A 14348-nucleotide genomic window follows, 5' to 3' on the forward strand; every position below is an offset into this window, starting at 1 on the left:
ATATATAGGCCTCCTGCCTATGTGATAATATGAATCACATTTTCAGATTACAAACTTTTTCTGTGCTGTGAAGGTAAAGGGAAAAAAATGTTCCACAATGACTCAAGTCCATTTAACTCCTGAGATTCAACTTCTTGCTCAAAGCCGTGAGCGGGCATGTGGCTGGGATGTTTAGCCTCCTTCTAAGGCTGTTCTGAAGGCTGTTCTGGCTGTAGTGCCTATTTTTTTTGTCTTGTCTACAAGGCTTGCTGCCACCAAATGTGCCTTGTTTCAGGCATGTTCAAAAACCTATTTTCTGAGGGCTCTTATTTTTTTTATTTTTTTTTACGTCTGATGCATAGGATGTTCATTTACTGTAAATTCCACCCACTCTTTTGCTAGTTTAATTCCTCCCGTCGTTTCTAGACCCAAACTCCCTACCTGTTTGCATGTTGTACAGCCCAACTTTGAATTATGCATGACAAGCCAGGGATTATACATTTGCTTGTTCTTGAACTGCAAATGGCACCAGCTTCGAGCATTTATTCGGTGGACTCCCTATTCATATTCATTGGGGAGACGACTAGACTAGGCCACGTGACGTGATTACGTAGGGACCTCTTCACTAGCTGACCACCACTACCAAGACCTGTGTCAATATCCGTTACTTAGCCCACTGGCCCTCCCCATAACCTCTATGTACAAATAAAAGAGAMKGTCTGGAATCAGTGTGGCAGGATAGGCTGATTACATAGAAGGTTCAACGCGCTTTAACATGATGGTCTTTCTGGGGGGCGGCAGAAATAAYGAGGAGGCAACTTGATTGAATGCTGATCGCTTTTATTAGACTGTCTACAGTGAGAACAGTGAAATAATAAATMATTCACGCAGCGAAAGGTACTGGATCTGGGAAAATAGGTGCCGGAACAAACAAAGACAAATCTGAGAGGTGCCGGATCCWAATAATGCTGTGGATGTTGTGTAAGGTGCTGAAGATGCTGATTTTGATATGCATGCATGAGCGAGGTGATACGCCTATTCTCAAATGTTTATGACTGATCCCCTGGGACTGCCACGCAGAGCTCAGAAGAAATATCAGCCCACAATGAGAAGCAGGAGATTTAACTTCACTCAACTTTCTAGAGTTTTCCCTCTTAGTTAACACTGTCAACGTTTCCCTTTACTGTGGAAATTGTGACAGAAGCAACGCAATATTAGCCACTTTCAATGCAACATACTGAAACAAAACGAACTATGCAAGAGATTTTGTTGTAGGCCTATATGCAAATAGACTATTGCCATATATGGATCTGTGCCATTTACTTTGAACTGGACTGTGTTTACAGCTGTGGTCGAGTAGATGCGCTTGTTGTGAGATCAAATCAAGAGCTGCATGTAGCCATCAATCAATGTTGTTGTTTTTTATTATATCTTTTTTTTTATAAAGCTGTTTTTACATCAGCTGATGTCACAAAGTGCTGCACAGAAACCCAGCCTAAAACCCCAAACAGCAAGCRATGCAGGTGTAGAAGSATGGTGGCTAGGAAAAACTCCCTAGAAAGGCCAGATCCTCGGAAGAAACCTAGAGAGGAACCAGGCTATGAGGGGTGGCCAGTCCTCTTCTGGCTGTRCCGGGTAGAGATTATAACAGAACATGGCCAAGATGTTCAAATGTTCATAGATGACCAGCAGGGTCAAATAAGGGTGCAACAGGTGCAACAGGTCAGCACCTCAGGAGTAAATGTCAGTTTACTCCTGCTGTCTCTAGAGAGTTGAAAGCAGCAGGTCTGGGACAAGGTATCACGTGAACAGGTCAGGGTTCCATAGCCGCAGGCAGAACAGTTGAAACTGGAGCAGCAGCACGACCAGGTGGACTGGGGACAGCAAGTAGTCATCAGGCCAGGTAGTCCTGAGGCATGGTCCTAGGGCTCAGGTCCTCAGAGAGAAAGAGAGTGAGAGAGAGAGAGAGAGAGAGAAAGAAAGAAAGAGAAATAAAAAGAGAGAATTAGAGCGGGCATACTTAAATACACACAGGACACTGGATAAGACAGGAAAAATACTCCAGATATAACAGACTGACACTAGACACATAAACTATTGCAGCATAAATACTGGAGGCTGAGACAGGAGGGGTCGGGAGACACTGTGGCCCCGTCCAACGATACCCCCGGACAGGGCCAAACAGGCAGGGTATAACCCCACCCACTTTGCCAAAGCACAGCCCCTACACCACTAGAGGGATATCTTCAACCACCAACTTACTATCCTGAGACAAGGCCGAGTATAGCCCACGAAGATCTCCCACATGGCACGAACCCAGGGGGGCGCCAACCCGGAAAGGAAAATCACATCAGTGACTCAACCCACTCAAGTGACGCTCCCCGCCTAGGGACGATATGGAAGAGCACCAGTAAGCCAGTGACTCAGCCCCTGTAATAGGGTTTGAGGCAGAGAATCCCAGTGGAGAKAGGGGAACCGGCCCAGCAGAGACAGGAAGGGTGGTTCGTTGCTCCATTCCTCAATTAAGTTGGAAAAATAGGATGATCAAGCAGCAGTGAGGGCTCTTCGATACTGCACGGTACTGTCTATCCAAGCTAGTCGGAAGACTTCTACTTTGGTGTAGCACCATTTCCGTTCCAATTTTCTGGAAGCTTGCTTCAGAGCTCGGGTATTTTCTGTATACCAGGGAGCTAGTTTCTTATGACAAATGTTTTTTGTATTTAGGGGTGAGACTGCATCCAAGGTATTACGCAAGGTCAAATTGAGTTCCTCAGTTAGGTGGTTAACTGATTTTTGTACTCTGACATTCTTGGGTAGGGGGAGGGAGTCTGGAAGGGCATCAAGGAATCTTTGGGTTGTCCGAGAATTTATAGCACGGCTTTTGAGGATCCTTGGTTGGGGTCTGAGCAGATTATTTGTTGCGATTGCAAACGTAGTAAAATGGTGGTCCGATTGTMCAGCATTATGAGGAAAAACATTAAGATCCACAACATTTATTCCATGGGACAAAACTAAGTCCAGAGTATGACTGTGGCAGTGAGTAGGTCCGGAGACATGTTGGACAAAACCCACTGAGTCGATGATGGCTCCGAAAGCCTTTTGGAGTGGGTCCGTGTACTTTTCCATGTGAATATTAAAGTCACCAAAAATGTGAWTATTATCTGCCATGACTACAAGGTCCGATAGAAATTCAGGGAACTCAGTGAGGAACGCTGTATATGGCCCAGGAGGCCTGTAAACAGTAGCTATAAAAAGTGATTGAGTAGGCTGCATAGATTTCATGACTCGAAGCTCAAAAGACAAAAAAGCAGTCGTTTTTTTTGTAAATTGAAATTTGCTATCGTAAATGTTAGCAACACCTCCGCCTTTGCGGGATGCATGGAGGATATGGTCACTAGTGTAACCAGGTGAGGCCTCATTTAACACGGTAAATTCATCAGGCTTAAGCCATGTTTCWGTCAGGCCAATCACATCAAGATTATGATCAGTGATTAGTTCATTGACTATTACTGCCTTGGAAGTGAGGGATCTAACATTAAGTAACCCTATTTTGAGATGTGAGATATCACAATCTCTTTCAATAATGACAGGAATGGAGGAGGTCTTTATTCCAGTGAGATTACTAAGGCAAACACYGCCATGTTTAGTTTTGCCCAACCTAGATTGAGGCACAGACACGGTCTCAATGGGGATAGCTGAGCTGACTACACTGACTGTGATAGTGGCAGACTCCACTAAGCTGGTAGGCTGGCTAACAGCCATGCTGTCTGGCCTGCACCCTATCTCATTGTGGAGCTAGGGGAGTTAGAGCCCTGTCTATGTTCGTAGATAAGATGAGAGCACCCCTCCAGCTAGGATGGAGTTAGTTATTAGCCCAGTTTGTTATTAGCCCAGTTAATTATTAGCCCAGTTATAGATCATTTGTACTCAGCAATAGGGGAGTGATTGCTTCCTACAAGAGCACAAAGTGTACATTTCTAGACATATTTGAAAAGCAAGTCAGGTAAAGAGCTTTTTTTTGTCTGAAAGAGGCAGTGTTGTTGACAGTGTTTGTAAGTGGAAGTGACTCTTTGTGTTTTAGGTATTTGGGGACGCGGAATATTTGAGATACCAGGATGCTCATAATGAACTGGCTGATGTATAAGTATTATTACAAAAATGAATGTGTTTGCTCAGTAAATAAATATATCAGTAGGAAGATTTGTCTTTGGACCTCAACTCCTCATCATGTCACAGAAATCTTCACTCTCAGTTTATCATTCCATTTAATTTCAGTTTGACACTACCCTCTCTCTTCTCCCTTCAGTGTGAAAGCCTACTCCAGCACCACCAGTCTGGACCAGGATCCCCAGTCAGCAGCCAAGGACCTGACGGGCTCCTCAGCCCGCAGGACCCCCTCCACCACACAGGTCACCTAGCTGCCCTCCACCAGCCAGCAGAGCAAGAGGCCAAAGCACTTCCTGGAGCTCAAGATCTTCAGGGACAACTACAACACACTGAAGAGCACCCTGTGAGAGGTGACTGTCCTGCACTGTTRGGGTCAGTTCCATTTCAATTCCTTGTTTAATCCATAGGAATTGTTTTCGATAGCAATAGATTGCAAGTGTGATGGAATTGACCCCAGCTTCGCTATGGGGACTACCAAAAACATAGTAACAGAGTAAGCATGTAGTGTATATACTGTAAAGCTTGTGAAAGTTCGCATTGCATGTACTTTTTACCTTATTTCTACTGGACATGAAGAGCCGATAAGACAAAGCATGTGAATGGAGTCATATCGTCATATCAGGCTCTTTATCCCAGGAATCTACTATGAGTCAATGGTACTTCAATGTACTTATGCTGACACATACACTACTGACAAAGACTGTTGTACCACAGTTATGCATTGAAACTGTTAATTTCCCCCTACACTTGAATTGTTAACTTCACATGTGTGTATATATTTGTGTTGAATGATTATTTGTATAGATTAAGAAAATACATTTATATGAATTTCATGATTTATTTCAATTATGTTTCTTTCAATTATGTAGTGATGTGCTCTTGTGTTTTGATTAAAACATGGAATGGAACCAAATGGAATACTCCATCGGTGTGTTTTGATTCTTCCACTAGATGGCATTAGCAAGTTGAGGAGCAACTTGGTCCACTGCATTTCTTCAAGGAAAGGGGCTTAGAAAGTACAGTATGTCGGGTGATCAATCAGTATGAAAGGTGATCATTGGCAGTTCGAAAATGCAAAGCTTTACCCCTCACCCCGACAGTGTCATTGCATTTTGGTACACAAGAATACATTCATTTCCAATGGAACTCTGTGTTTGCCATGCAGCACTGCGTTGCAGAGGCATTTGCAGTGTGTTCTGTGTGGTGCACATGGTCGATTTGGTCACCATGCCTTATTCTTGGATTTTCAGCAAGGAAGAACCTATTTAATTTTTTGAAGTTCACAATTTTAATGCAGAAAATAGAGACAAATGGTACGGACAAATTATAGGCACCCTGGAGCTATTACAGTGCTTTCATAAAGTATTCAGATCCCTTCACTTTTTCCACATTTTGTTATGTTACAGCCTTATTCTAAAATGGATTAAATTGTTTTTCCCCCTCAACAATCTACACACAATACCACATAGTGAAGAACAAAAACTGGTTTAAAAAAATGTTTGGTAATTTATAAAATAAAAGACTGAAATATCACATATACATAAGTATTCAGACCCTTTACGCAGTACTTTGTTGAAGCACCTTTGGCAGCAATTACAGCCTCAAGTCTTTTTTGGTATGACGCTGCAAACKTGGCACACCTGTATTTGGGGAGTTTCTCCCATTCTTCTCTGCAGATCCTCTCAAGCTCTATCAGGTTGAATGGGGAGCGTCACTGCACAGTTATTTTCAGGTCTCTCCAGAGATGTATGATYGGGTTGAAGTCCGGGCTCTGGCTGGGCCGCTCCGGCTCTGTCTTGGCTGTGTGCTTAGGGTCGTTGTCCTGTTGGAAGGTGAACCTTCACCCTGGTCAGAGGTCCTGAGCGCTCTGGAGGAGATTTCATCAAGGATCTCTCTATACTTTGCTCCATTCATCTTTCCCTCTATCCTGACTAGTCTCCCAATCCCTGCCGCTGAAAAACATCCGCACTGCATGATGCTGCCACCACCATGGTTCACTGACGCGATGGTGCCAGAATTCCTTCAGATGTGACGCTTGGCATTCAGGCCAAAGAGTTCAATCTTGGTTTCATCAGAACAGAGAATCTTGTTTCTCATTGCCTGAGAGTCTTTAGGTGCCTCTTGGCAAACTCCAAGCGGGCTGTCTTGTGCCTTTTACAGAGGAGTGGCTTCCATCTAGAGTGCTGCAGGGATGGTTGTCCTTTTGGAAGATTCTCCAATCTCCACAGGAACTCTGGAGCTCTGTCAGAGTGACAATCAGGTTCTTGGTCACCTCCCTGACCAAGGCCATTCTCCCCCGATTGCACAGTTTTGCTGGGCGGCCAGCTCTAGGAAGAGTCTTGGTGGTTCCAAACTCTTGGTGGACCTTCAATGCTGTAGAAATGTTTTGGTACCCTTCCCCAGATCTGTGCCTCGACACAATCCTGTCTCGGAGCTCTACGGACAATTCCTTTGACCTTATGGCTTGGTTTTTGCTATGACATAAACTGTCAACTGTGATACCTTACATAGACAGGTGTGTGCCTTTCCAAATCATGTCCAATCAATTGAATTTACCACAGGTCGACTCCAATCAAGTTGTAGAAACATCTCAAGGATGATTAATGGAAACAGGATGCACCTGAAATCAATTTYGAGTCTCATAGAAAAGGGTCTGAATAYTTATGTAAATAAGGTATTTATGTTTTTTAATTGTAATACATTTGCAAAAAATKTTGCTTTGTCATTATGGGGTATTGTGTGTAGAGTGATGAGAACCTTTTTTTATTTAATCMATTTTAGAAAAAGGCTGTAACATAACAAAATGTGGAAAAAGGGAAGGGGTCTGAAAACTTTCAGAATGTACTGTACATATCCCAACCAGAAGCCATGGATTACAGGCAACATCTGCACTGAGTAAAAGGTTAGAAAAAGAAAACACAATTAGCAATGGGAAAATATATAGAATTGCAGGAAATTAGCTTTAAAACGGCAATATTTTCTCTCAACTCCATGGACACATTTGTATATTGCAGGAAATTGGCTTAAAATGTATCTACACTGCCAAGATGGGGGTCTCTAAAATGTTCTCTAAAATTCAGCTGCGCCCACCACCTAAACCAGTTTTTAGTCCAGAAAAAACCCTGATGACCGACAGGGTTTGAATTACTGTCTTCTGCACATCAGAAGAGCACATTAGCCTGCTAAACCAAAGCCTATAGACAATGCAACTCTTCAGGTATCAGGCAAGGTTACTCATCATGCAAACAATTAACCAGGGAGAATTGGTTCGGTGACCATGCACATGTGACTTTGCCTCGTGTTGAATAACTTTGCCCGAGACCAGAAAAATTGCTTTGGCTTACCAGGCTAATATGTTCTTCCATTTTAGATTTTCATTTTAACACTGCAATTTCATTGTGCCAGGAATCGTGCGCCCTGATATGAAAATATACAGTACCAGTAAAAAAGTTGACACTCCTGCTCATTCCAGGGTTTTTCTTTATTTTTACTATTTTCTAYATTGTGGAATAATAGTGAAGACATCAAMACTATGAAATAACACATGGAMTCATGTAGTAACCAAAAGTGTTAAATAAATTAAAATATATTTTATATTTGAGATTCTTCAAAGTATCTAACATCTGGGATAGAAAAAGGAGGGAAACACTTTTTAAATAAGTTTTATTTTGACAAACTACAATGCTTCTATCTACAATAGACAGAGGGGTAGTTTTCACATTAAATATGCTTGGTTTGTAAAAGGGCCCATTACTGTAACAGAAAAATAACAATTGTTTCAAAAAAATAAGAGCTCTTAAACCAGACAGCAAAATGGTTACTAATAATACCACACCTTGGATGTGTCCATAATGGTACCATATTCTCTACATAGTGCACTACTTTTGACCAAGGCACAAAGGGGGAATAGGTTGCCATTTGGTGGACACCCCATAATCATCAGTAGTTATACAGTATACATGCAGGGTGTAATGATAATTTAACGCACTACCCCCTTTAAAATGATACCATCAAGGCCAAAGACTGAAAACCTCTAATCTTGGGAGGTGAGACAACTGTAAGCCACTTGCATATTTACGCTTAGAAGGCAGGTTAGATTTATACATATTTCTGTCATTAATTGTATTGATACTGTACATCCGACAGCCACCACGTGCAGCATTATAACAGCATGTTGTATTTTTCAGTATAACCATTTATCTACTTGGTTAATAACTGACAGAGGTAAGCTAGGTATAAAGAGGACATTACGTTTCTGTACAATATTACATTAAGTAATAAACAAACAAAAAATCATAACTCATAATTCTACAAATTTGAACTATGGATTTTTATCTCCATCTAATGTCAGAGAAAAACAAGTAGGTTAAATCGGAGACATCTTAAAATGTTAACAAAAAACGAAATGCCTCTGTGTGTAAGGTGCACTGCAAACACAGGAATGCGACCTACTGTATGGACCCTAAAACGGAGGTATCCTGGTTAACTAGGCTACGGACCTGGGTGCTGAAAACTCCAAGTGTGTCTGAGTGACAACAGAGCTGCATTGCTTTTATATTGATCGTCTCTCCCTAGGGTGATCTAGAAAACAGGCACCATGTCACGCCCTGACCATAGATTGCTTTGTATGTTTCTATTTTTTGTTTGGTCAGGGTGTGATGTGGGTGGGCATTCTATGTTTGTTTGTCTATGTTTTCTATTTCTATTGTGTTTGGCCTGGTATGGTTCCCAATCAGRGGCAGCTGTCAATCGTTGTCTCTGATTGAGAACCATACTTAGGTAGCCTGTTTTCCCACTTTGGTTGTGGGTGGTTATTTTCTGTTTAGTGTTTTTGTTGCACCTTTCAGAACTATTCGTTTTGTCGGTTTGTTGTTTTTGTTCGAGTGTTCATATTTATTAAAAGTATTATGAATACTTATTACGCTGCACTTTGGTCCTCTTCTCCTTCTCCCGACGACAATCGTGACAGAACCACCCACCAAGAAAGGACCAAGCARTGTGGTATCGAGAGGCAGCGATATCTGGAGAAATGGACATGGTAGGAGATATTGGACGGCAAGGGACCCTGGGCACAGGCTGGGGAATATCGCCGCCCCAAAGAGGAACTGGAGGCAGCTAAAGCTGAGCGGCRGCAATATGAGGTAAGGCAGCGCAACAGGCATGAGAGGCAGCCCCMAAAAAWTKTTTGGGGGGCACACGGGGAGATTGGTGGAGTCAGGCGATAGACCTGAGCCAACTCCCCGTGCTTACCGAAAGCAGCGCGTTACTGGTCAGGCACCGTGTTATGCAGTGAAGCGCAAGGTGTCGCCAGTACGCGCTCATAGCCCGGAGCGCTATAGGCCAGCCCCCCGCAAGTGCCATGCGAGAGTGGGCATCCAGCCAGGGCGGATTGTGCCAGCTCAGCGTGTTTGGTCCCCGGTACGCCGTTTCGGCCCAGGGTATCCTGCGCCGGCTCTGCGTGCTGTGTCTCYGGGGCGCTGGGTGGGTGCAGTTCGCCCTATGCCTGCACTCCGCTCGTGCCGGGCGATTGTGGGCATTGAGCCTAAGGGAGAGGTGCGAGTGGTATGCACCAGAGCTCCAGTGCTCCCCCACAGCCTGGTTCAACCTGTGCCTGCACTCTGGAGGGTCCGGGCTAAAGTGGTCATCCAGCCTGGAGGAGTGGTGCCAAGGCTGCACACCAGGGCTCCAGKGCTCCCCCACAGCCCGGTCCATCCGGTGCCTCCTCCACGCACCAGGCCTCCTGTAGGTCTGGTGCGTGGAGGGGCCACGCACCAGGCTGTCTCTCCGTCTCCTCCCTCCAGGTTCTCTCTCCAGTCCGGAGCTGCCAGAGCCGCCCGTCAGTCCAGAGCTGCCAGAGCCGCCCGTCAGTCCAGAGCTGCCAGAGCCGCCCTCCTGTCCGGAGCTGCCAGAGCCGCCCTCCTCACCGGAGCTGCCAGAGCCTCCCTCCTGTCCGGGGCCTGCTGCGAGGGTCCCCAGTCCGGGGTCGGCGGCGAGGGTCCCCGAGGGTCAGGGCGTGAGTTGGGGTGGGCATTCTATGTCTGGTGTTCTATGTTGTCTATTTCTTTGTGTTTGGCCGTGTGTGGTTCTCAATCAGAGGCAGCTGTCTATGGTTGTCTCTGATTGAGAACCATACTTAGGTAGCCTGTTCCCACCTGTGTTTGTGGGTAGTTGTTTTCTGTGTTGTGTGTTTTCACCATACAGAACTGTTTCGTTTGTTCGTTCGTGCTCTTTGTTATTTTGTTCAGTGTTCAGTTGATTTATTAGCTTGTATGCTAATCACAAGAGGTTGTCTAACGTTAATTGCTTACCACGCTGCGTATTGGTCCGATCCTTCCTCCTCATCTTCYCAGGACGAGAGTCGTTACAGTAACGTAACAAAATGTGGAAAAAGTCAAGGGGTCAGAATACTTTCCCGAATACACTGTACATGCGTAGACAGACTACTTTCACTCACATCCTATTCTCTCTCTCTCTCCCAAGCCTTGACCTCAATGACTGATTAAAGGAAGTGACTTATTGCCTTGCATTGTTGAAGGTTTTATCAGCTTACTGTGGGCAAAAAGCAGAAATATACCGTAAGACATAAGGTGTACATAGATTTTCTTCCACTTCCTTGGCCCTCCTTTCTATCCTCAAAAAGTATACTTTATTGCTGTTGTGTTGTTCATGAAAATAACCTTCACACACTGACTGAATTCTAAGACAGGTGAGTCACATGTGAAGAACTATTATGAGCCAGTTTTCCAGACACAGATCAGGCCTAGCACAGGACGAAGGAAWAGGTTTAATCTGTGTCCGGGAAATCGGCCCTATAGAGATAAGAGACAGGACGATGGTGTTGTCACCTGTAGACGATGGGTTTTGGGTTTACATTCTTTGGTGGGCAGAGAGGCGGGCTTCTGACCCTCCAGGAAGTACTCCATCTGGTCACGCATCTCTGTGTTCTGGAGAGGGGTGAAAAGTCATTCAGAGAGAGAGGGACCCCTATCCCTCAAAAACATGCACACGCACCACAACACAGATAGCTGTACGAATACGGACCTCAGCTTCCAGAAAACCTCTGGATCCCTGATCACTTGATCTCTCTCCTGGGTCACTGTCCGTGAATTCTGCAGCTGTAACACTCAAAAAACAAATACTCTTAGTGGCAAAAAAAATTCTGTGAACCCTTTGGAATTACCTGGATTTCTGCTAAAATTGGTCATCAAATTTGATCTGATCTATATCTAAGTCACAACAGACAAATATAGTGTGCTTAAACTAATAACACAGAAGTTGTATTTCTTGTCTATATTGAATACATAATTTAAACATTCACAGTGTAGGTATCATGACACTAGGCGAGACACAAATGCAGACACAGGAGGCAGATGGTTGGAGTTTAAGATGTTTAATATATCCAAAGGGAATAGGCAAGAGAATGGTCGTGGACAGGCAAAAGGTCATAACCAGATCAGAGAACAGGAAGTACAGAGTGGCAGGCAGGCTCGAGGTTAGGGCAGGCAGAATTGTCAGGAAGGCAGGTACAGAGTCCAGAACAGGCAATGGTCAATACCGGGAGGACTAGAAAAAGGAGAAAAGGCAAAGCAGGAAACGGGGAAAACCCTCTGGTAGGCTTGGACATACAAGACAAACTGGCACAGAGAGACAGGAAACACAGGGATAAATACACTGGGGAAAACAAGCAACACCTGGAGGGGGTGGAGACAATAACGAGGACAGGTGAAACAGATCAGGGTGTGACACTAGGTTGGAAAAAGTATGTGAACCCCTAGGCTAATGACTTCTCCAAAAGCTAATTTGAGTCAGGAGTCAGCTAACCTGGAGTCCAATCAATGATACGAGATTGGAGATGTTGGTTAGAGCTGCCTTATAAAAAACACTCACAGAATTTGAGTTGGCTATTCACAAGAAGCATTGCCTGATGTGAACCATGCCTCGAACAAAAGAGATCTCAGAAGACCTAAGATTAAGAATTGTTGACTTGCATAAAGCTGGAAAGGGTTACTAAAGTATCTATAAAAGCCTTGATGTTCATCAGTCCACGGTAAGACAAATKGTCTATAAAAGGAGAAAGTTCAACACTGTTGCTACTTTCCCTAGGAGTGGCCATCCTGCAAAGATGACTGCAAGAGCACAGAGCAGAATGCTTAATGAGGTGTGTCAGCTAAAGACTTACAGAAATCTCTGGAACACGCTAACATCTCTGACGAGTCTACGATACGTAAAACACTAAACAAGAGGACAACACGGAAGAAGCCAATGCTGTCCAAAAAAAACATTGCTGCAAGTCTGGAGTTTGCAAAAGTGCACCTGGATATTCCACAGTGCTACTGGCAAAAATATTCTGTGGACAGATGAAACTACAGTTGAGTTGTTTGGAAGGAACACACAATACTATGTATGGAGAAAAAAAGGCACAGCACACCAACATCAAAATCTCATCCCAACTGCAAAGTATGGTGGAGGGAGCATCATGGTTTGGGACTGCTTTGCTGCCTCGGTCTGGACAGCTTGCTATCCTCGACAGAAAAATGAATTCCCAACTTTATCAAGACATTTTGCAGGAGAATGTAAGGCTATCTGTCCACCAATTGAGGCTCAACAGAAGTTGGGTGATGCAACAGGACAACGACCCGAAACACCGAAGTAAATAAACAACAGAAAATACGCTTCCTGGAGTGSCCCAGTCAGAGTCCTGACCTCAACCCGATTGAGATGCTGTGGCATGACCTCAAGAGAGCAGTTCACACCAGACATCCCAAGAATATTGCTGAACTGAAACAGTTTTGTAAAGAGGAATGGTCCAAAATTCCTCCTGACCGTTGTGYAGGTCTGATCCGCAACTACAGAAAACGTATGGTTGAGGTTATTGCTGCCAAAGGAGGGTCAACCAGTTATTAAATCCAAGGGTTCACATACTTTTYCCACCCTACACTGTGAATGTTTATGCAGTGTGGTCAATAAAGACATGAAAACGTATAATTGTTTGTGTTGTTAGTTTAAGCAGACTGTGTGTCTATTGTTGTGACCTAGATGAAGATCAAATGTTTTGACCAATTTATGCAGAAATCCAGGTACAGTATTTCCAAAGGGTTCACATACTTTTTCTTTCCACTACAGATACTGCAGAGGAAAACTAACATTCACTGTAACTTCCACAGAAGAGGATATATCATCACTTATTCATGATGAGTATTCTGTTTCAGCAAACAGTTTTGCGTGTATTACAGTAACTCCCCTACTGCCTTTACAAACCAAAGCAATTAGGAACCCTCTACTCCCTCCATCTCAATATCATTTCCCCATTGATGGCTGCTACGCATGCGGGGTTTGTGTGTGTGTGTGTGTGTGTGTGTGTGTGTGTGTGTGTGTGTACAGTGCATTCGGAAAGTATTCAGAGGCCTTGACTTTTTCTACATTTTGTTACTGTTCTAAAATGGATTTAAAAGAAAAAATCCTCTGCAATCTTCACACAATGCCCCATAAGGGTAAAGGGTCTGAATAGTGATGTCATATTTCAGTTTTTTTTTTTTTTAATACATTTGCAAACATTTCTTAACCTGTTTTTGCTTTGTCATTATGGGGTATTGTGAGTAGATTGATGCGGGGGAAACAAATGTAATACATTTTACAATAAGGCTGTAACGTAACAAAATKTGGAAAAAGTCTAAGGGTCTGAATACTTTCAGAATGCACTGTGTGTGTGTGTACCCATGTGTGTGTGTGTATCTGCCGCATGCGTGTACGTGCATCCGAGAGTGTGTGTGTGTGTGTTCTCACCTGTTCAATCATGTGGCAGACCTTTCTCTGCTGGCTCTTCAGCATGTCGTCCAGATGATGGATCTTCTCCTTCAGGACAGCCAGCTCCTTCAGTTCTCACACCACAACCCAGTGGTTACATAAACAGAATTACCATCATATCTACACTGTGTATGAACTTGCCATATTTATGGGTCCAAATTTTAAAGGGAGTATACCGTATCCTTTTTAGTATCTTAAAAAATATGCTGTATACTCTTTTCAAACTTTGGACTTATAAGTATGGCAATTCATGAACGATGTAGGCTAGAGTAGCAATGTTACAATGTCTGTTGCTGAGGACTGTATTGTTGTATACTCATGTAGAGTTGTATATGAGATACTATGTGCAGACAGTCTACGTTTCAGTTGCATGACTGATTTGTAGTCGTTATGGCGAC

General features: G+C 43.7%; 1 long non-coding RNA gene across 1 annotated transcript; it reads right to left on the reverse strand.

Moving 5' to 3' along the window:
* Positions 1 to 11519: 11519 nt before the first annotated feature.
* Positions 11520 to 14340, reverse strand: LOC139023288 (uncharacterized). The gene is made up of 2 exons (XR_011474427.1): positions 13930 to 14340; positions 11520 to 11709 (listed from the first exon to the last, which is right to left on the reverse strand). It is a non-coding gene; the product is annotated as an uncharacterized lncRNA (long non-coding RNA).
* Positions 14341 to 14348: the final 8 nt, after the last annotated feature.

Source organism: Salvelinus sp. IW2-2015, linkage group LG30, assembly GCF_002910315.2.
Source record: "Salvelinus sp. IW2-2015 linkage group LG30, ASM291031v2, whole genome shotgun sequence".
Lineage (NCBI taxonomy): Eukaryota > Metazoa > Chordata > Actinopteri > Salmoniformes > Salmonidae > Salvelinus > Salvelinus sp. IW2-2015.